Source organism: Myotis yumanensis, unplaced genomic scaffold (assembly GCF_028538775.1).
Source record: "Myotis yumanensis isolate MYYU_CA2020_CCGP unplaced genomic scaffold, mMyoYum1.0.hap1 SCAF_5, whole genome shotgun sequence".
NCBI lineage: Eukaryota > Metazoa > Chordata > Mammalia > Chiroptera > Vespertilionidae > Myotis > Myotis yumanensis.
Window position 1 is genome coordinate 9,502,994 of NW_027223756.1, and position 24,487 is coordinate 9,527,480.

The window sequence follows — 24,487 nt, forward strand, 5'->3', positions numbered from 1 at the left end:
TTTTTATATGCTTGGTCTGTCTTTCGGTATTACCCATTTAACAATAGTTTCACGCAGCCAGGCATGTGCCAAACATAGGGCCAATAATAAAAAATACGGACTTAATATAATTTGCTTCCTTGGCTGCTGTGGAAGCAGAAAGCGTTGAAAAGCTGTTCTGTGTTTACTAGTGAAGCTATTGTAGAGGGTGATTGGGGTTTCATTATAAGGGGCCCGCAAACACAGATTTAGCACAAATGCCAATATACATTTTAGAATTGAGTGCAATTTTAAGTATTTTCACTCAAATGGTTTTGCAGAATCTACAACTCAAATGAGAAGTATATTGTGTTTCAACACCAGCAACAACTGTTCTACTATTTGTTGCATTGATCTCCATTGTGAATGCTTCACACCATTCTATTGCATGAACGGTAATGGGCAAATATATTCCCTGGAATCCCGAGGTATGATTAGTTACTAAGCAATCAGAAAAATCACAGCAAGGCATACTTCTGAAATAAATTAGAAAGAGTAAAGATCACTTCTCTATTTGTGTTCCATAGCGAATCACACAATGCCTCATCGATGGTACTGTATATATTAGCTAACCACCATGGGCTAGCTGGGAGCTCATACATCAATGAAAAGATCTTTGTCAATTGCTGTATGCCTCATTATCTCACTAAGATTTCTTGGCAACAATTAACAGCTACCCAATTCATAGAAATTGCCTTTATTATTTTTGAAGCAGCTACTTTCTTTGGCTTTAATGACTAAGAGAATAGAGACAGATGTCTCTGTTGCTAGGGAGATTGGATTAAAAAAAAAGAGAGAAAACCTTTGAAACGAAGTAAATAAGCAACTACCATCTTTTTTAAAAGGAGAATTCGGTTAGTTTTGAATTAACTATTTGTTTTAAGAACAAACCAGCAGTAGCATCACTTTTTAAGGAAAATGCACTAGAATGGCTTATTACTGTTCTTCTCTGACAGTAATAAGTCATTAAAAAAAAAGAAAATAGGTCCACCTGTGCACTCAATATCAATTGAAGCTGATTATCAGGAACTTGTACTTTCTTTGTACTGGTACCTGAATTCAAGGGCATTACCTTTTTTATGTCATCTGTCAAGCCTCTATCACTAAAAAGAAAGCAGCACCTCCCCTGAGTGAGAAACATCGAGGCCTAGAAGACAAGGCTTGCCGCTGAGTTCTTAGAGCTCAAGCCCTCTCCTCACCCAGCTCCAGTGTGACCTGCAGCCCCTTGGCCAGTACTCCAGGCTCTGGAAACCAGTAAAGTGATCCTAGCCAAGAGCAGCTTGGCCACTGAACCTAACCCAGGCAATATTTTTCCTCTCAAACCTCTCTCTATGCTCATTCCTCTTCTTCTGTCTTTATTTCCTGATGCTCGATATAATCCACCTACTGCACTTGTGTTTTCATATATCTCGGACATGCATATTTCATTCAAACCTTCCTGCCAGCCCACTCCTTCTATCAGAATGCTTTAAGAGGAATGATATTGTCACACAAAAAGAAAAAAAATCCTGTTTGAAGTGAAATCACATGTAATAAAAACAATTAAAAATCCACCTAAATTATTTGTAAGAGCCCCTAACCTCCTCTGGCATCTATACAGAATCATCCAAACATTTCAATTAACCACTACTGGGCATCATCGGGCATCATCATTCAATCTGAGTATAAACCAAAAATTAAATGTTGTTTTTTGTTTGTTTGTTTTTTGTCTATGTTGCTTCTGTGGCTCCGGGACCTGAGCTCTATTCATAACATCCTTCCTTTGTGAAAGTGTATGTCAAGCTCCAAATAATGGACTTTAAATGTTTTCAAAATTATAACTTGAAGACTTTTTGGACTTTTTATTAAAATTCTAAATAGATGGGATGCAGTTGGTATGGAGGACAGGGTCACAGGGGATGAGACTGGGTCCAAGTCAAGCAATGCAACACTCCAGGTGAACACAGCAGCTCCGGACATGATTCTGGGCTCAAGTCCCATTTCAACCATGTACCTGAGGTGGGACTTCAGTCCATTGCTTGACTTTGCTGTGTCTCAGTTTTGTTGATGGTAAGCTGTCCATGTTCAACACCTCATCAGTTTGCTGTGAGAGTTAAAATGACATAATGTATGTAAGTATTTGGTCCAATGCCCAGCACTAAGGAAGCACTCAAAGTGATAGTCGTTATCATCATTATTATTATTATGAGCTGCTTCTCAGTTTTCTGAGACTATTAACTGAAAATTAAGATATAACTTTCAAAGGTTTGACTGGAATTAGGGACACTCTGGGCGCGCCACAGCAGTTCTGACCATATAACAGACATTTGTACTAGATACCAATTGTGATCTATTTCCAAATACTGTTTTCACTTGGACAATTTCATTATATCATGAGACTGGATTAATCTTAATCACAGCTTGCTCATCACAGTCAAGCTAACTAGTGTGCTCTACTCTCAGCATTTATTACTCAACCTTGCAAGAGATGCTGCTCCCCTTACAAACACCATCCTGCCGATGTTTTATGAAAGGCCACCCTTTTGTTATTTGAAATCTACTCTGCACCTTACCTCAGCTATTGAGGGTTTCTAATGAACTTAGGGAGATTTTCCAATGTCTTATAAGAGAGATTCTCAGCTCCATGTACCACACACAGAACATTCATGTTTATTGGCCACCTACTGCATGCAAGTTACTGTCCTAGGTACCAGAAAAATACAACACTGAACAATATGGAGAAGACCCAACCCTCTTGGTCCCAATTAGTAAGTTAGAAAAAATACAACAAGTTGCTTCAAGAGTTACTGGATAGAGTGTGGATAGTCAAGAACGATGGCCCCTCAGGGATGGCCAACCTCATGACACACAGCCCAACTCTGGGAGGCCCTGCTCATCTGTTCCAATGAAATGACTCATGAACTGGGAGCTAAATGGCACCATGGGAATGGCCATGCAAAGATCTAGGTAAAATGTATTTCTGTAAAAGAGACAAAAATTCTAAAGAAGGAATGAACTTGGTAGCACCAAGAGAAAACAATTGACTGCAGTATCTGAGCACAAGGGCAGATGTCTGGAGGTGAGGTGGGAGAGGTGGGCATTATGGTTCCCAGGTCCAATTATCTAGTACTACCTACACAGCTTTAGCAAATATGGGTGTGTGCACCCCAGCCCTGACCAATGAAATCACAATCACTAATGCCGGCATTCAGGCTCTGTGTGTGTGTGTGTATTTAAAGCTTCCTAGGTGATATTAAAGGACAGTCAGTATTAAAAGCCACTGATAAAGGGCTTCACAGTCCCTGATAAGGAATTATGATTACTATGCTGTTTTGTTCATTATTGTTCCTGGTTACTTTTTAGTGTCTCATCTCCCCATTTAAAGTTTGTGTTCCAGGCGTGTCTGATAATTATACCCTTGCAAAATGCCAACTAGATAACTCTGCATGCAATAGATGTGCAATATAAGGCTGTGATTGTCTTCCATGTGCCGAAATCTGCTTAGAGTGCACCAGAGAAACAGGTTCCTGCTTCCAGGCATATTCCCAATTACATTAAAAAAATAAACAAACAGGTGCCTGCAAACTCCAGCACTTAACAGCTGGCTCACATGCATTTCCTTCAGGGAAATGAAGACACTGGCTGGGAATTCTCCAAAGTATCTGAGGAGAAAAGGAGACAAAGGAAGGTTGTTTTGATTTTTTGGTTAGAAGATAAACAACACCAGGACTTTCTGGGCCATGAGGAAGAGGGTCAAAACTCCCAAATCCTGAACATTCACCAAGATAATCCCCTTTGCCAGAATCCCAGTGACTTCTCTAAAGAGGAAATCGTTGTTTCCCCAATTTTGAAAGTCAGAAATCAGTGGTTTCTGATCACTGGGGAATACAAGGTGGGAAAGAACTAGCTAATGAAGGTCAAATGAAAAGCAAGAAGGATATAGAACATAAGCAAAAAAATTGTGGTGCTTAAAAATGACTGTTGGCACATGCAGAATTCCAAAGAGTCATTCCAGGATTGTTTGAGGGAGGTCTCGCTGTGACATCTGTCACCACGATGGCAGCCAGGGTTGGTTTCCATACATCTCTGCTTCCTACGCTCGGTTTAAGAGAAAGCCCTTCCCAACTGGAAGGGAATCAGTTTTCAGCTGTGGCTGACAGGAGTTGCCAGAATGCTTCTGGGGAATACAAGGTGGGCAAAAGTAGGCCTCTGTTTGTATGGAAAAAGATATGCAGGTTATGGTTATTACAATAGTTTTATTAACTCTGTGTTTCACATACAACTCTAAACCTACTTTTCCCCACCCTTGTATTATGTATGGAAACTTTCTAAAGTTATACTCAGTGAATGTCTTCATGAGACATTCTAAGAAATAAGAAATATTTTACATATATTTTTATTATATGAGGTTCTTTGTCACAACATCACCTACAACATTTTAAATGTAAGCGCCCTTGTAAATAATTTGCCTGGCTCAAAAATGATAGAAGTATTTCTCATCAAATTTATCAATTCCAGATCATGAACTTCAAATTTCTCTTCTGTGTCCTTAAAGGTGACCTTAAGTGATACAGAAATTCCCTTGACCTTGGAATGACTCCAAGAGACAATTACAGACAAGACACTGCGGCATTCGAGAAGAGCTCAACATTAATTTGAATGTGCTCCAAAGAGGGGGCAGTTGTCACCATGGTGATTGTATTCTTTCCTACACTGAGCTCAAAATGAAAGGGGAGGAGTTTTCAAAGCAAAGATGCTGAAATAGGTGAATAAAAAAAAAATCTCAATAAAATTACCAGACATTATTAGAAATGTGGTGCTTAGTTTGAAGTTTAGAGCTTGTAATTTGGATCATATACAATACAGTGATTAATAGGTATCCTGAGAGAGCACCCCTCTTGTGTGTGTGTGTGTGTGTGTGTGTATATATATATATATATATATATATTATATAGACATACATACACTAGAGGCCCTGTGCACAAAAATTTGTGCACTGGGGGGGGGGGGAGGCAGGGGGGTCCCCCAGCCCGACCTGTGCCCTCTCGCAGTCTGGGACCCCTTGGGAGATAACGACCTGCTGGCTTAGGCCTGCTCCCGGGTGGCAGAGGGCACGCCCAATCCCTAGGTGCAGCCCCTGGTCAGGCTCAGAGCAGGGCCGATTGGGGAGTTGGGGCGCCACCCCCTGTCATGCACAGAGCAGGGCGGATTGGGAGGTTGTGATGCCACCCTCAGTCACGCTCAGGGTAGGGCCGATTGGGGGGTTGGGGCACCGCCCCCTGTCACACTCAAGGCAGGGTCAATGGGGAGGTTGCAGCGCCACCCCCTGTGATGCACAGAGCAGGGCCGATCAGGGGGGTTTTGGCTCCGTACCCTGTCACACACAGAGCAGGGTCAATCAGGGGGTTGGGGAGCTCCCCCCTGTCATGCACAGAGCAGGGCCGATCAGGGGATTGGGGCGCTGCACCCTGTCACACTCAGGGCAGGGCCAATGGGGAGGTTATGGCTCTACCCTGTCACACACAGAGCAGGGCCAGTGGGGAGGGGGGGAGGGGTTGGGGTGCTGCACCCTGTCACACACAGAGCCGCAGGGCGATCAGGGGATTGGGGAGCTCCCCCCTATCAGGCACAGAGCAGGGCTGATCAGGGGGTTGGGGCGCCTTCCCCTGTCACGAACAGAGCAGGGCAGTTAGGGAGGTTGTGGCCCTGTTCCCTGTCACACACAGAGCCGCAGGGTGATCAGGGGGTTTGGGCGCTGCCCCCTGTCACGCTGATCCCGGTGCCGGGAGGCCTCGCTGCTCCGCTGATCCCGGTGCCGGGAGGCATATTACCCTTTTACTATATAGGATAGAGGCCTGGTGCATGGGTGGGGGCTGGCTGGTTTGCCCTGAAGGGTGTCCTGGATCAGGGTGGGGTCCCCACTTGGGTGCCTGGCCAGTCTGGGTGAGGGGCTGAGGGCTGTTTTCAGGCTGGTGGGTTGACTGAAGCTCCCAACTGCTCCTTTTTTTCTTTTTCTTTTTTTCATTCTGGGCCAGCTTTAGCTCTGAGGCCTCGCTGCTGAAAGCAGGTTTCTGGCCTTTACCTTCTGTATTTGATACAATGTTGCGGTCCGGCTGGCTGAAGCCTGGCTGACTAACGCAGGTTTCTGGGGTTTTGTTTAGCTTCTATATTTGCAACATAGTTGCTTAGAGTTGCAGCTGAGAGGCCGGAAAGTGAGGCAGGGAAAGTTGGAGTCCACAGTCACTGGAGCAATCAAGCCTCCCTGTTCGCTTCAGTGCATGGCTGCCGGCTGCCATCTTGGCTGACAGTTAATTTGCATAAGGATATGCTGATTAGCCAATGGGAAGGGTAGCGGTCGTACACTAATTACCATGTTTCTCTTTTATTAGTGTATAAAAAATCTGCTTGGGTTCCCATCCTGACACAATAGATCAAGCAAACTGGGGTCTCTTTTTATAGCAAACAGAATGGAACACTGAAGTATACTGTGAAATAATTTCTATTTCAATGCTGAGTCCAGCTTAGTCAGGAGATAGAATCTAATAAAAAAATTCAGGTAAGGCTGGTTGACTGGCCGAAGTTTTAGAGAGTACAGAAGGTAGGAGTCTGGAGTGCCTTGTGGAGTGCTGTGGGAATTAAATGAGATGATGTGTGTTGAGTCCTTAGCAGAGCTGGACCATGACATAATGCAGTCTCCATATGTTGGCTATTATTAAGTGCCAGAATGTATTATTATTACAGTTGTTGTTGTTATTCACTTTAAAGACTGGCTCTAAAATATACCTACATTTTCTGAAATTCTGGATCTGTTTTGTGTACATAAAGAACTAAAACTGTATTACCAATCAATCCCACATCACAGATCTTATGGGGAGAGGCAAAATCCTGGATATCATATAGACACACCTTCAAAATATTATTCAGTACAGGGAGAGGGGTTTTGTTTGACAAAGTAGTCTGAACTTGAAACCACTGTTCAGTGAATTTGGAAAAGTATGATGTGGCATCTCTTAGCAAAAAATATTTTTTTAAAAATAACTACCTTTTATTATTTTTTTAGTTAATCCTCAAGTGAGGATATTTTTTTCCATTGATTCTTAGAGAAAGTAAGAGGAAGGGAGGGAGGGAGGGAAGGAGAGAGAGAGAGAGAGAGAGAGAGAGAGAGAGATGTGAGGATGTGAGGAAGACACATCAACTGGTTGCCTTCCACACATGCCAGGACCAGGGCCAGGGATGGAACCTGCAACCCAGGCACATGCCCTTGACCAGGAATGCAACCCATGACCCTTCAATGGATGGGCCCACACTCTAACCACTGTGAAACACCAGCCAGGGCTCAGTAGCATTTCCCACACCTGAATTAGGAAGCACAACAACAGCACAATTTCCTATAAATGGCTGAATTCACATCTCCTCCTCTAAACTGATGACCCTCAGTATGAGATTTACATAAAGATGAAGCTCTATAGGGCTACACTAGAACCTTCGGTTAACTCTTCTGAAACAATTTCCCTTGACAGCCGCAGATTGGAACACACACACACACACACACTCACACTCACACTCACTCGTACGGACACAGTGCAGTACAGAAATGTCTGTCTCGTGCGTCATCCTGCTTCCTGTCCTGTTAAGACCGCGATGTCACTATGCCAGAGCTCAGTCTCTCTGCTCCCCAGTGCCCCACTGACATGCTTTTCCAGCCCACTGCTGACAACCATGAAGACTCCTGACGATTAAAACTGATTCGTTCCTCTAAGAAAACTCCGTGGTCAGTACCATTTCCTCTCCTGAAACCCCTCCTAGTTGTACAGGAGTGACATCAACATGCACTTTGGGCCTTTTGAATCGATTTAATATCTCAGTTTATGCCACGGATGTGTCATCCAACGTGGGTGGGTCTCTAAAACACTTTTATAGTGACAGTGCTGACCTCATTAAAGGTCCTACATCTATTACATTTTGAATGCATTCACTCTACACCAAAACCATCAATGTTTTTAGATAGAATCACACACCTATAAAATAAATGCAGTAAAGGACCCTCAATGGGCAGAATCAACTCCCTCATTCAGAAAATATTTATTGAACAGCTATTATGCCCCCAAGCAGTTGGTTAGCCCCAGGAGAGTTAGTGAAAGGAGGGCAGACACAGTGACTGCTGTCCAGGAGCTTAGATTCATGTGGAGAAAAGCATGAGTCAAACTGAAATATTCCAACAAGACTGGTGCCAGGCGGGAGTGGAAATATGGGCGGGGGGTGTGGGGGGGGGTGACTTTGTAAAGTACACAATTGTCTGACTACTGTGCTGTACACCTGATACTAATGCAAAATAATATTAAATGTAGACTGTAACTGAAAAATAAAATTAAAATATAAAATAAATTTTAAAAGCTTCTGTTCTTTAATTTAAATAGCAAAGAGAAGCACCCACTGGCAGCCCTCACCTGAATGCTCTGGTTTAGAGAAGAGGTTCTGCAGAGCGGGGCTGCCTGGTACACCCATGTTTTCTCCCTTTCCTGGTGAAATGAGAAAAATGAGAGCTTTGCCAACCTGCTATTCCACTAGTTCTCTATGCAAACTCTCTGTCCTGGTCACAGTGGCTCCTCCCTGGTGTTTGCTCACTCCATGTTTATTTTTTGCCAGAATCCTGTAGCACACCACTTCACAATCATATATATTTTTTCAATCCTCATCCAAGGATATTTTTGTGGCGAGCTGGCACGGCCATGGCATACTCCGCCCCAGGGCCCCTTATGTGCCATGCCAGCTCAGCCAGGTTCAGTGACCCTGAGAGGGAGCGGTGAAGGATTGAGAAAAGACAGACAAGGGAATAAAATCTGGGTCTGGGTGGGACGCTGCTTTATTTTATAGCCAGATTACACGAGGCAAAGTAAGGGCGTGGTCAAGATGTTTCCAACATTCTCCTGGGTTTCAATCCTACTCAATTACATGCACCTGAACTCTATCAAGTCCACATCACTCAGGCACGTGGGGCCACGTGTCCGGACCATAGGTTCAAGCTTACAACCGTAGCTGTTGGCTATAATTGTGCTGGGAGGGCACTGCCCTCCAAGCTGGGACTGTGCCCTCTCATTAGTCCGAGGCTTGAACCTGTCCAAACACTGTAGCCGCTCTCCACATATTTTTCCATTGATTTTTAGACAGAGTGGAAGAGAGGAGGAAAGACAGAGAGGAATATAGATGTGAGAGAAACACATTGGTTGGTTGCCTCCTGCATGCACCGTGACCAGGGCCTGGGCCCGGGAGGAGTCTGTACCCGAAGTATGTGCCCTTGACCAGAATGGAACCTGGGATCCTTCGGTCCACAGGTTGACACTCTATCCACTGAGCCAAACCTGTGATGGCCCAATCGTATTTCCAACACTACCTTCCAGTGGCCACTGTCTCATACCATCGGCCTTATTTCTTAATATTTTTATTTATTTTGACAAATGTATGTTTCTTAAACATACCATTTTAGAAGTTAATTATAAAAGACCCATATTTAAAAAGTATCATTTGCTGTGAATAGAAAGTAGCTATTAAAATAAATTTCATTTTTAAAACGTTTTCTAGTTTTAAAAATGAAATTTATTTTAATAGCTACTTTCAGTATTGGCCAGTGAAAGCTCTGAGTCCAAGTGTGCTGTCTTTTCTGTTAACAGAGAGAAACGATCAAGGTTGAGAATTGCTAAAGTCACAGGAAATCAAATGGAGACACCCTTCTTGAAGTGATGCATGTTATCAAAGAAACCTGAAATGAAGATAATTTCCTCACTGTTCTGTTTCACTGTTTCCCTGTTCTATTGCTCACTGATTGTCCTCCCAATTCTGCTGATATTCATTTTGCTTTTTGGGGGTAACAACGCTATAGTAACAACAATAAGAATGGTGCTGTTACTACTGCTGATGACAACAGTAATACTCATAATTAAAATAAAACCAATAATAGAGTCTTACTATATGCCCAGCGTTTTCAGCACTCACCCTAACAGCCTAGGAGCAAAGCACTTTTGTAGGTGGAAACTTGCAGCCCTAAAAAGTTGAATAATGTGTTCAAGCTCAAAGAGCTATCAAGTTTAAAAGCAGTCACTAATCACACACACCTCAGCTCTAAGTCACACAGACCTTGTTCCAGCTTTGTCATTTACTTTGTAATGCTGGGCAAGCTGCTCTCACACCAATTTGCAGGAGAAACCGAACATTGGAGAGGTGACAATTAAATAACATTATACACCTGGCATAAGGACTCGGCAAGGAGGAGAAGAGGAGGAGGAGGAGTGAGTGGGGGAGAAAGAGATGGAGTAGGAGAGAGATGGAATTTGCATCCCTCTGCCATCATTCATTAGCTATTTAACCTTGAGAAGGCTGTTTAAAGTCTCACTTTCTTCATCTATAAAATGAGATGATATCAATTCGTGGATAACACTGTGGCAAATGTTTTGAAGTGGCGGCAGTGAAATGATAGCACAGTAGTTGGTATGTAATAGGCCCTCAATAGGCAGTCCTGTTATTATGCTGCAGTGCGCTTATCAAATCCCCAGCCATTATTCACGGCTCACTCTGTGCCAGCGGTTCTCTGATGCTTTCCCTCATGCGTTCTGCCCACAACGATAACGGCAACGATAACTCTTTCCTCTGAATTTCATATCACTTAGTTCATATTTTTAAAGATCCAACTTGTTCTTCGAACATAATTGAACCTTTTAGGAAGCAGGAAAGATAAACTTCCTTCTATCACATCGGATTTAACACGCTGTAGCCTCCCAAAAGGCACACAAAGAACATTTAGTGAACTGATCTGTTAAATTAATAATTATACAAAACGAGAAAGGTGATGGCGGCAGGCAGTACATAAGAAGGTGAATTCTGATCAAAGTGATAGGGAGGAAAATAGAGCATCTTTTGTTATCTGAGACTATTTTTCCCTCTTCATGTTATTTCTCCACGATGCTTCACAGGAACAGCACCACCTTCTGCCAAGGACATTAAATGCTCATAAAAATAAGATATTCACATCTTTGATAAAGAGATGGCTTAACAACCAAGACAACTTCTCCATTTGGCCAAAAGAATTTCACATTTTAATATCTGAGCACTTATCTCCTCCCTTACTTCTTTCTAATTTTAAAAGTTACACAAAATTGTGGTAAAGTTAGAAAAATACACACACAAAAAATAAATAAGAAAATACAAATTTCCAGAAATAACCACTATCAACATATCCTGGTATGGTATGTCTCTCTCTCCTTTTTCTTAGTGCCGCTTATCACATTTTAAATAAAACTAAGTGTACTAGGATCAGGTTACATATACATTCTTAAAAACAGTATTTTCATATTCTTGCATATGCTTTAAGAAGATACAATTTTCAGGGCTACGTAGTACTTCTTCCATTGTGCATGTCATTATTTAATCAAGCTCTTGCTCGTAGGCACTTAGGTTGTTTTCAAATTGTCCTTATTTTAAATGGTTCCTAAGGTAACATCTTCCAGTAACATCTTTCTGTTCAACGATGATTCTTAGCATAAAACGATATGTGTGTAATATTAAGTTCAAAAGTGATAGCATTGTAAGCTTCTAAGCACTAGATAGTGATTGGTGACCCTTCACACCATGCATTTACCATCAGGTTGGGGGACAATATTAAAAAAAAAAAATCTTTGACAATTTGCCTAGAAAGCCAATGACGGTAACTTATACTTTATGGACTTTTAAAAACATGATGTTGCTTAATCCTCAACTTAGAATACCAGTACTCTAGCCACTCCACCTTCTGCTCAACTTATTAAAATGACTATCCAAAGAAAGCCTGCATCATGGAAGATCACCATTGTGAAGTTAGATAAACAAGGAGGCCGTTAGATTCACGTGGCTCCCAGGCTGTGGCCGCTTACCTAAGCCAACCCAATTCTAAGCCAACAAAAATGCCTCCGGGTTACAAACTCAAGGCACCGAGGACAAGGGGTGACACACAGCCAAGTGGGGCTTGAAGCTTAGCTACTCGATCATTTCCTGAGTTTGCTTCTGCCTTTTCTCCTAACAGCCCCTCCCCGAGCTCCTGCTGGTGGAGCACTCCTGACCCCTTTCAGATTTTGCTCAAATGAAGTATTAAAATGTTGAGTTTGCACCCCGTCAATCTTTGAACAGTTCTGATGTCAGAAGAGGAAACCGAAGGCGCACCCCGACAACCCCCAGGAGCACCGAGCAACTGGACACAGGTACCTGCTGAGCCCCTGAGCTCACTGTGTTCTTGGCCCCGGAGGTCACAGGGAAGGTCCTCGCAGGTCCTGGCGCCTGGCCCACAGCCTTCTCATCCTGAACCAGCTTTCAGGCTTCGATCCAGCATTTCTCCCTCCCACTGACTCCGAAGAGCGCGTGGAGTTCACCCGGGCCCCACTTAGAAACCGGACAGGCCCAGGGTTCAACTAGGACTAGGTCCTATTTAGAAGCTGGACCTGGCCCAGGGTCCAGGTGGGTCCAATTCATTAACCAGAGTGGGTCCAGGATTAGATTGGTTTGCATGTGAGGCCTCAGGTGAATACAATTTTGTTTTAAGGCTGAATAAGCATGTGTACCTTACCAGAGGTAATCTTGTTTTTTAAATCCTTGCCTGAGGATTCATTTTTTTTTTTATCATTGAATTTTATTTTATTTTTTTAATCCTCATCCGAGGATATTTTTCCATTGATTTTTAGAGAGAGTGGGAGAGACAGGAAAAGACAGAAAGAAATATCGATGTGAGAGAAACACATCGATTGGTTGCCTCCTGCATTCACCCAGATCAAGGTCCAGGCCATGGAGGAGCCTGCAACAGAGAGAGGTATGTGCCTTTGACTGAAATGGAACCCTGGACCCTTTGGTCTGCAGGATGACACTCTATCCACTGAGCCAAACGGGCTAGGACTCATTAATTTTAGAGATAGAAAGTGAGAGAAATATCAATGTGAGAGAGAAACATTAATCAGTTGCCTCCCACACACTCCCTGGCCAGGGATAAAACTTGCAACCTAGGCACATGTCCTGACTAGGAATCAAACCCACACTTGGTTATGTACCCTGACCAGGCAGGAATAGAACCCTCAAACTTTTGGTGTATAGGGTGATGCTCCAACCAACTGAGCCACGAGGCCAGGACACCAAACATAACCTTGAGTTACAGCAGGCACAGTGGACAACTTTAAACCACCTTAGGTTAGCTTATCCATTTACCAGGCGCCTTCAGCCAGGTTCTCACTATACAAGGTACATGGGAAATTACCGTTCCTCCTCTGGTTTCTGGTAAGCAGGATGAAACCCGTTGGGACACTCTATCTACTCCAGAGCCTGCAGATGGGATCCTGGGAAAACTGGCAGAAGCTGGCAAAAGGGTGAGAATTCTTACTAAAGTCAGTGCTTCCAAATTCAGACTGGCAGGCAGAAAACATCGAGTATCAACCATTTCTCTCTCTGGGATGGCTATTTGCCTCTTTTTTTTTTTTTTTTTTTTAATCTCATTTTGTATCCTGATAAGGTGGTTTGACAACCATCAGGTTGGAGGCCCCCAAAATATAACCAGTCAGAAATGTGGGTTGCACCCCACTTGCAGCTAAGGGTCCTACTGAGAGTTGCTAGCTCTCAGGGGAATTGTCTGAGTCTTTCTTTTTATCTTTGGGAGTCACTCAGGGTCTTGGAAAGGTAGTATCTTTTGCACCCTTGTGTCCATGGGGTTGTTCAATACTGCCAGGAGTACTTCCTGTTTGTCCTGGCTGAAACCTGAAAAAAAGGATTTGAAAAGTTGTTTCTTTTTTTAGTTTTGTTGTTGTTGTTAAGTAGCTCTATGGTCCAAGTTTGCCAAATTAGAAGCTGATACTCAGAACCTGATAGAAACTATTTTGTATGCCTTTTCCTCACAGCTAAAATGATACAATGAGCCCAGAGGCAAAGAAGCACATTATGAAGCCACTGTGGAAGGACTTACTCAACATTACCAAATAATGCAGCTCTAAATCTAGAATATAGGAATCTGGGAACTTCCATCTTAGCTGAAGATCTCCTCAATATTCAGAAGCAAACTGAGGATAATGTAGCTGGATGGCTGGGCCAGCTCCTGGGTATCATTCGGGTCACTACCTGATTCCTTGAGAAATTAAACACACATGCACTTGTCTTACAACTCAAGTCTGCATGAGACTAGAAACTAGGTCTGTAGAAGCAGTTCACAGCCCACCTGTCCTTTGTACTGACCCCCAAACCTCTTCTACTCAAAAGGCTGCAGATATTGTACAAGATCTGGATTTAGGAAACAAGATCCCTTCTTGGAAGAACTTACATTCTTTCTCTGTGCCTTTGAGATGTAAATGTTCTAACTGGTCTTCTCTAGGAACCCAGAGCCATCTACTGAAATGCAAACTTTAGGGAGATAATTCTTATCAGGAAAAAAAAAGGGGAGGGGGGCTATTTGGAAACTCCGTGAATGAAAAACCTTAAAAGTCTTTTTCACAAATATTAGTAAAAAATTTAGCCATCTGAGCAGATAACTTGTTTGTTTGTTTGTTTGTTTATTTATTTACTGTTAATCCTCACCCTAGGACAGTGGTCGGCAAACTCATTAGTCAACAGAGCCAAATATCAACAGTACTTCTTCAAAATAGACTCGCCCAGGCCGAAAACCGACTTCTGCGCATGGGCCACGAAGTTTCAATCACACTGTACGTGCGCCCGCATGTGGTATTTTGTGGAAGAGCCACACTCAAGGGGCCAAAAAGCAGCATGTGGCTCCCTAGCCGCAGTTTGCTGACCACAGCCCTAGGATATTTTCCCATTGATTTTTAGAGAGAGTGGAAGGGGGGGGGGGGGGGGGGGAGAGACACACAGAGAGAAACATTGATGTGAGAGAGACACATGGAGAGAGACACACCTATTGGTTTCCTCCCACATGCTCCCTGACCAGGGCTGGGGATGGAGCCTGCAACACTGAGCAGGTAACTTGAAATTTTACCTGCCAGAGACATAATTTGATCCAACTATTCTTTTGTAAACAAGTGAGTTTACCAGATTATAATTCATCAGATCACATTCTTTATAATAAAACGTATGTTCTTCTCTAGAATAATCCCACATTTCTGCTTGTCTAATAAAGTTCAATTGGTGGGTGCGTATATGGACTAACAGATTGGACTAAAACATATGATTCTTGTCCCTCCTTAGCTGTGCAAACTTGAGGGAGACATTTAACTGCTTGGACTCATGGTTTACAGAATTAAAATGATTTTGTTTTATGGTTAAATTACTAATTTATATTTAAAAGAAAAAAATAATTTAAATGTGGTGCATGGCATGTATTAATAACTATTCCTTTCTACTTTTTAGTCCCTTCATAATTGTTCTATTAAAACACCACATGCATCATATATTAATTCTGGTTCCATAAGTTCTATTTCATTCTTTAAATTACCAAGAAAATGTTTTGTGAAGTATGTAATATTGCATGGCTTTATGTGCGAGGATGTGAAATATTTAAAGAAAACCTGTTGCGAATCTCACAATGTTAATAGGCAACTCAGGCATGTAGTGTAAGGGAAAAAGAATCTCAAAATGCACTCATCTTAAAGGTTAGCTGTTGAGTAGGAAAGGGTGTTTCTATGCTGGCAAAAAAGGAAAAGGAAGAAGGAGCTCAGTGTAATACTTGCAACACAGTGCTAATAATTCCAGGTCTTACACAGAAGTGGATTTTCAACCAGAGGGAAAAAATGTGTTCTTCTCATTTTTTAAAGAGACTTGGTCACGTATATATTCAGCACCTATTAATTGCTATGAGCTCTTTAAATGGGAAGGAAAGTGTAAAACAGCAACTTGTTTTCTACCGATGGGAAATTAAATCCACACTTCACCCCCTGAGGATGTGTTGCTGAAAACACAGACTTCGTATCAGTCTGTTGACATTCCCAAAATGTCTACCTAAAATAGGGTTTCATTTTAATATCAGAAATCACAAAGCCCTGTCTTAGCCCTTATCAAAGGCAATCTTTAGAAGTATCAGGTGTTTTTCCTGTGATTTTTAAGTCTCTTTCTCTTTTATCTTCATTGTTTAAATAATAAAAAGAATAACCAAAAAGCATATTTTTAGTGAAGGAGAGAATCCCATCTTGCATTTTATTCTGGCCTGGTTGAAAACAGAAAAGAATGTCCTAGAACCCAACCTGGGTTCAGAACAATGTTATACCCGACTTCCAATTAAGCAAAAGAAGACCCGTGGGCATGTGGAAGGCCGGTCCCCGGCTGGGAAAGCTGTGTGCCTCGGGATACTGCCTCTTATGAGCGAAGAGAACAGAATTGAAAACTTCAGGCATAAGCCTAAGTGGACAGGAAAATCCAGAGAAGGTCTGGGAGGAAAGGAAAAACCTGGGCAAACACCGGCTTACGTGTATAAAGCCTCCTATCGCTGGGCAGAGCCAGTGTCATTTATTCTATTAAAGTTGAAAAACGACACTCAGGTGAACAGCAGAGGGCAGAAGGCTTGCAGAGTCCTTTCAACACAGGTAGGTATTTCTTGAAAACAGGTTCAAGAGTGTGTAAAAGAGAATGCCAACAGGTAGCACAAAGGACTTCAAACAGTTGATCGTTTTCTGCCAGCCAAGCCCCGCCCAAGGAAATGGCTTGTTATTTAGCCAAAATTGAAAACATATTTTGCTGCAATAGTAAATTACCAAAGTGTGGGCCCTAACTGAAGGACAACAAAACATCATGAGAGCATTATGCTGAGAAGCCCTAATAAATTTCAGGCCAGCGTGTTAGGCAGATCACTGAGATCTGCATTTATGATGAAGCGATTTCCCACGACCACGTGGCCTCTTCTCTCTCTCTTCCCACATTGACGTGCTGTTCTCATTATTCCCTGCCTGTTTCCCTGACCCCCACGTACCAAAGACCTTCGATACCGGAAAACTGAATGGGAAGATTAAATTAGATGCTAAGATTAGAATTATGAGCAAGAAAGAGGGAAACCAGTGGGAAACTGTTGGATTATAAGGTCAGGAAACACATCTTTGAATCCACAACACAGCCCACCTCCTCCATGGCAGGCTTCCTTCTTCCAGGTCCTTCCTCAGCAAACTCACCTCCTCTAACTGTGCCATTTTCTAATCTGTCACTTGCTTTCAGAGAGGACAGATGGGCTAGCATAGGATATGCCAGAATCTTAGGTCTGTTTCACCATACGCCCTCCTGTTTCTTCCAAAATTGACAACTCTACATTTATAATGGATTTCCTAAGCACGCGGTGATATTTACTTAAGAACAAAAGCAACGATGGACTCACGTTTCCAAGACAGAACACGGTACCAGGGGATGCTTTCTGGGAGAGGATGGCTCCCAACCTGTGCATGAGCGACTTTGGAGTCAAAGGTGTGTTCTAACAAAGTCAAGCTTTCCTGGCACAATCCAGTTTGGATCTGACCCCCAAGATGCCAGCGACAGCTATGCTTCAGAGAAAGTGAAGGCGTTCTGAGCATGATTACATCAAATGCCTTTCTCAGAATCAAAGCCTAATCAAATCCAGAAAGAAGCCCCTAATAGGAGAGTCTCCCCTCTCAGACCACATGCCTAAGGAAACATGGCGGCAGCCAGAAAAATGCAGACAGCTAGCTGTGATGGAGAGGTGGCTTTCAAACAGGTTGCCTGAACTTCACTTTCCTCACCAGCAACATGGAGCTGGAGCAGCTCACACCATTCATTCATCCCTGTGTGTCCAAGCACCAGGACAAGTACCTTATTGCAGCATCTACTTGAATTGTCGTCAGAGCCTCAGGAGACTCCCATCCAGGCGTGGTAGTCTCTGCTCCATAAGTACTTTCTACACAGACTGTTCCGAGCAGGCTGTCTGATTATTGTATTAAGCCCACCCCCTTCATCAGGGTGTTCACATCATCACCTCTACCCTTAATGCCATTCCCACTATCTAGGCTACCTAGGACTTGCCCTTGACTCACTGCCTCATTTTGACAGAAAGCTTCTGCTAGCAATCATTAATAAAGGGAAGAAAATTAATCCAGTAGCTTTTCCCTTTATCCACGTAATCACTTACAAGTCTTTGTTCTACCTCCTCTCAGACCTTATCCTTGGCCTCTCTATTCACATGACTGAAATAGTGCTGTCACAGATGTTTCAGCTCAGGCAGCTGCCCCATCTCCAAATCAGAATTGCATATTGCACCAGTTGGCCTCACAGAACCTTTCCATTGTCCAGCCCAACATGAGCCATCTCGGTAGGATTTGACCTGTACAACTATGAAAGCAAGCTCTAAAAAGCATAAATCTAGAGAGGGGGGAAAAATAAAAAGAATGTACGAGGCCCAAGAAAGAGACTTAGAAGGACATTTGATATATGGCACTAGATGCTGTAGAAATACACGGATAATTCCAGTTCAGAGGTAATAAGAGCAGAAAGGATTCTACCAGCAGCATCGGAGAAGCCTGCTGGCCTCCTTTTGGCCTTCTGCCTGCGCTGATTAGCAACATTACACAGACCGAGGGGCCAAGCTTTTCCATCCAAAATGTCTTTACAGACTACAGTGAGATGCTATGGTCCAGCTAATCACAACCATCCCCTTTAATTTCCATGTGTACATAGCAAATAAGAAAAGTGTGGGAAATGAAGTATAGCAGCCAGGGGATAGGGAGGGGGCATGGGAGAGGGATCCATTCAGGTAGAGAAGAGGCAGGTGCCTGACTGAAGAATTGCAATCATTCAGTTGGGTTGGGAAGGGCAGGGGCAACAGCAGATTTTGGAGAGAGAAAATGACAGTGCAAATTACTTTTGTCCATAATGAAAAAAAGGAAAAAAAAAATCCAGCAAAATCCAGCTTTCCAACGCAGAGCTGGGAAAGCCCTATTTTGTGTGTTCCATAGGAAAGAAAGCACTTAGGTCAGTGGTCGGCAAACTCATTAGTCAACAGAGTCAAATATCAACAGTACAACAATTGACATTTCTTTTGAGAGCCAAATTTTTTAAACTTAAACTATATAGGTAGGTACATTGTTATTAACTTAATTAGGGTACTCCTAAGGCTTAGGAAGAGCCACACTCAAGGGGCCAAAGAGCCGCATGTGGCTCGCGAGCCGCAGTTTGCCGACCACGGACTTAGGTCAATAATGCAAACGTGGCTTGAGGCAGAGCAAAATACAGAATCATAGCTGTGATTCCACTCACCAAAATGTGGATCTTCGATGTCCAATTCAATGCACGTTACTGGAGGGCTCCACAGCAAAGCCCTGTGATGAAGCAAGCGCCAGACTTTGTAGGCAATGAAAAGCTGGTGTGACTGCTGAAAAGACAAAAGAAAATAGATAAGATTCAAATGAGCACATAAAACAAACAAACAAAAGAATAAAAATGCAAATAAAAACCATACATCTTCAAAATGCAGAAACATCAGAATTAGAAGCTAAATAGCACACCTTACCCTTTAAATTTTCTTTCAATAGAAAAATGTAAAATATGGTATAAAACACACTAATTAGTTCAGTCATTTTAACTATTGCATATAGTTACCATTAAGATACAAAATTACCACAATAGTAAATCCACTTTTTTATCCTTCAAATGTGACGCTATTATAATATAAACACTGAAATACGCAGTATTTGAATGGCAGAAGAGTTGAACTGCACCTTTCTAGCAATATATAGTTTTTAAGGTTGCTCTGTGCATTTACAAATAATTTACTACATCTTAAAATTTACAGTTTGCTTCTCCAGTTTGAGCATTTATTTTGCCAACTTTTAAATTCAAATACGTGGAGTCAGCACCATGGTCAATAGGAGGTGGGAATATATCAGGGAAGTCCCACTAACCCCAACACAACTTGCTTTGGGCACATGTCTTAAGCTTTAACATAAGCTTTTATCTAAAAATTGGGACATCATAGCACCTATTTCATAGAAATGTTGTGAAGATTAAACATACAAGCCCATCAGAAGCACGTAGTACAGTGCCTGACACACAGTCCTCCTTCAACACATGTCACCTGCCATCAGCATCGTTGTGACCATCAACCCGATGCCATATGTCTGAAATGTCATCCACAGATTTGGGACTCATATCCTAATGATTAACTCTTTAGAAAAACGTAAACATCCCCTCTTTTCCTCAAAAGCCTAAATATTAAATGAATCCACAGTAAGACATTTGCTATTCATTAGGTTCCCTTCTCTTCTGGCCAGAAGACTGGGGCAGTGCCCAAGGCAAAGGGTGATTTCTTAAGTTGGCAAAGGGTTCGCTGTTAGTGCAAATAGAAGGCCAACAAAGAAATAATGACAAAAACTGAAAACAAATGGCTCTAATTTCCCAGTTTTGCTCGTCATTCTTATCTTGGGCACTGAATGTGTACCTCCACATGCAAAGAAGAACTCCTTCCTCAATCAGTATCTCCCAAGCGGGTAGGGTGTGACATTCTCTGGTGCACTGGAGAGGTGTCAGTTTGGCTAAACCCATCTGCAGTTCCCATACATGTCACTGCCAGCTACCACACTCTAGGCCACACTCCGTGAAGGGGCAAGCAGTATTTTCAAACTGATGGCTCTATTCCACCTTACCAGGAATCTCTGAAGAGATTTCCTGCCCTCTACAAAGCTTCCTCGTAACACAGAATAAATATTGGGTGCTAGTATCTTCCAGACAGCCAAAGGGCTTGTCACAATACAGTGGGAAGTATGGGATTTAAATCACAGCAGATGTGAATTTGAACTATGTCTCTATCACTAATAAGTAAAACCTCATGCAAGGCTCCTAAGACCCTCTGAACCTCAGTCTTCTTGTCTGAAAAATGGGAATGTGGCAAAACACCTACTACACAAGGATTGTGTAATAAGGGAAGAAATGTTTCTAGCACATAGTAGGCATCCAACAAAAGTGAATCACAACATCAGCTTTCTTTGCTCTGCTATCGTGCTTAGTACGGTACTTTAATAATCTGATTATAAGAGAATGATAGATATAGAATTGTCTTATCAGGACTATGTGTCTTTAAAAGACAAATTGAGGAAACTGGACAGCATTATTATAAGACCTCTTGAAAACTTGCTCTGTTTTTCTTTTGTTTTATTTTTTTCAAGTTTTCAAGTGGTAATCAGAGCCCAGCAAAACAATAGGGTTCTTTGATTTCCACCTTAGAAAGTCTGCAGCCTTTATTGTCTTTATGTCGTACGACTTTAGCACTTAATTATATTCTACCTTGTAATCATTAGGTGTCCTTATAATCAAGTCTGTTTACTCACTTGTACAATTCTGATCCTTTAATCTCTCTAGAATATTAGTTTTAAATGCAATTAAGAGCCACAATTTAACAAGCTTATTACTAAAATAAAGTTGCAAGAATATTTTGAAGAAGACTCACCATCTAAAACTTATTTTTTAAAATTAGGGCTAGTACAAAATCATAAAAGTAACCTCAACAGTAGAAGCACCTGGGGCATATGCCTTCCCACTGACCACCTGTGTGGCCTCGAGCAAGTCACTAACCTTCATCTGTGGACCTGCAGCTGGGCTTGCTCTTGAGGCAGATACTTGTTTTAGCTAGATCTCACGTTCATTTTAAAAATTAAATTTTTTAATATAATAAGAAAGCTGTAAATTTTAGGCAGCAGAAATGTTACTTGCTTTGTTATTATTTTCTATCATGTTAATTATATATTTAAAAGCCTGCTGCTAGAATGTAAAACAAGACTGGCATGGCCAGTATATATAGTGCACTCAATACAATGTAATGACTAAATCTCTGGGCTCCACAGTTAAACTGGTAGGTTTTAACACGGGATAACAACAATTATGTGATCTAAGACACTTCATAATCCTCTATATTCCTTAGGTTTTTCTTGGATCTAAGACACTTCATAATCCTCTATATTCCTTTTCTTGGGTAAAATACGGAAAAGAACAATATCTAACTCAGGGCTGCTGTAAAGACTACATAGATAATTCACTGAATCCAATGACTGGAACTTAGTAAATGTTAATTGTTATTGTTTATTTTTACTAGTGAAGTAGAATTATTAAAAATGCACTAATTTCTAAAGTATTTAACTCACCCCATATTTTATTATATGCAGTATGAATATCTGTCAAATGAATACATGAAAATGATTTTTTAACCAGCATATTTCACTCATTAAATATTCAGTAACAAATGATACATGCTTTATTGCAATACATTTACCAAATGTTATTATTTATTATGTTTTCATCTGTATTAAGATACATCAGGTAAAGCATATATGTTGATTGAAATTAAATAGCATATTCATTAAATTATGATGAAGTTAAACAAATCAAACTTTATCTTTTTTTCTGAAACATACATTTCTGTTACATTTTACGCATGGGATTTTATATAACTATGAGATCTATATTTTCATATTTATTTTTAAATATTGTAAAATAAAATGGTATAGTTAATAAAAAGAAAGAAAGCAAAAGTCATTCAAGGGCACAGTGATAACCACTGCTTACATTTGGGTAAGCATCCTTCTAGACATCACTCTATAAATAAATTCACCTTGAGTAGACAAAATTGTGCATAAATAGGATGATGCCATCCATCTATTTTTATTCCAAACCCTTTTCTATAATAGAAAGGCACTTTCTAGATTATTGATGGCAGTTAATCTGGGTCTCCTTAAGATACAATCAAATTACTTTAAATTTTCATTTAATGTTTATAGGAAATATAAGAAATATAAATATCCTATTTAAAAGCATTATGAATGAGCAATTTAAATGAATTAAAGAGTATTGACACCTAGGCAATAATTTAAGAATGTTTCATGTTGTGTCTTTTAGGTGGATTTTTCACCATTGAACATATAAATTAAAAAAATAAGTAAATACCAGACTACGTATTTTACACATATTCCACAAAACGAAGTGATATAGACAAACCTATAAAAAGCCAGACAATAGGGATAAAACTTACAAGATATTGTTATCTTCATTCAAGCTACCCGTTCCCTTAATGGAAATTAAGTTTATGGGCTTCAAAGAAATATTAACAATTTTCCCTTTAGATACAAAGAGAATGCTATTACAGTATGAGGAATGGGAGATTAGTAAATGCAAATTAATTGACTTCTTTCTAATGAATAAAAATAAAGATTTCACAGACATAAAAATATGAGCTTATGAGTTTCATTCCACACAGCCGAAGAAGATGAAACGGCAAGTTCAACTGAATGAATTTCAGAATACTCAAGCCGTTTGCATTTCACTATTCATATAACTGTTTAGGAACTTCAACATTCTTTAAAAAAAAAAAAAAAAGAATATTCTAAGTCCAAATAAAAGCTACATCTATTACTTAATAAGGAAATTTGATAAGGATCATTTGGACCTGCAATAAAATAATTTGCTGTATGTACTAGATCTAGTTAACTAGTATCATTCACTCATTTATTTGATAGGTATTTAATTGAGTAGTGATCATGTATCAGATATTACTTCAAGCTCTAGGTCAATGCTGTCCAATAGAATAGCCCCTAGCCTTTTATGGCTATTGGCTATTGAACACCTAAAATGTGTCTACTCTACACTGACATACGCCGTCAATATAAAACCTGATTTCACAGATTTAGTGTAAAAATAAAAAAATTATCTCAATAATATATTTTTATACTGACTATATATTGGAAAAATAATGTTTGCTATATTGAGTTAAATAAAATACTTTAATAAAGTTAATTTCACCAACTTCCTTTTGTTCCTGATAATGTGCCTATTAAAAATTTTAAAATAACATCTGTGGCTTGCATTCTACTTCCATTGGACAGCCCTTCCCTAGGTGATGGTAGAAGGTAAGGAAACAGGTCTCTGCATTCATATTTGCATGTTTATGCTTAAGCAGTAATGCTGTTTCAAGACTCGTGTGAGATGCTGAGGAGGATGAATTAAACTATAAGCTTCAAGCCAACCACTAAAATTTGCAATCTAGGAATATGAATCAGAAAGACACACCACAGGAAAGGATGAACCAAGATGGCAGCATAGGTAAAGGCCTATACTTGCTGACTCCCACAACCACATCAAATTTACAACTAAAATACAGAACAACCATCATCCAGAACCACCAGAAAGCTGGCTGAATGTCAGTATTACAATTAGAGAAGTAAAGAAGAAAGCACACTGAGACTGGTAGGAGGTGTGGAGGTGCAGAAGGGACTGGTCTGGCACCCACATGTGTTGCTTTTTAATCAGGAGGGAAATCGTCTCTGCAGAGGCTGTCCAGAATAGCAAGGAGTCCCAGAACCACACCAGACTCCCAGCTTAGGGTCCCAGAGCTGGGAAAAGAAGTCCCTACGGGCAGTAAGAACTACAGGCTGTAACAACAAGTGCGGATTGGGGCTCCGCAGAGGCTGCTGGAGACCCAGCTATTCCTCTTAAAAGGCTGACACCATGAACTGAACTTACAAGGTCCTGCTTCCTCTGAGCTCCAGCACCAGCACGAGGCTCTGGGGAGACA

General features: G+C 41.2%; 1 protein-coding gene across 4 annotated transcripts in view; it reads right to left on the reverse strand.

The window, feature by feature from the left end:
- The window catches only part of TENM2 (teneurin transmembrane protein 2), a 1,191,402-nt gene that overhangs the window by 1,077,408 nt on the left and 89,507 nt on the right, over nt 1-24,487 (reverse strand). For all 4 annotated transcript variants that reach the window (XM_070414454.1, XM_070414453.1, XM_070414452.1 and 1 more), the window contains exon 2: nt 19,189-19,303. The gene's annotated coding sequence lies outside the window, so the exon portion shown is untranslated. The remainder of the gene's footprint in view (nt 1-19,188; nt 19,304-24,487) is intronic.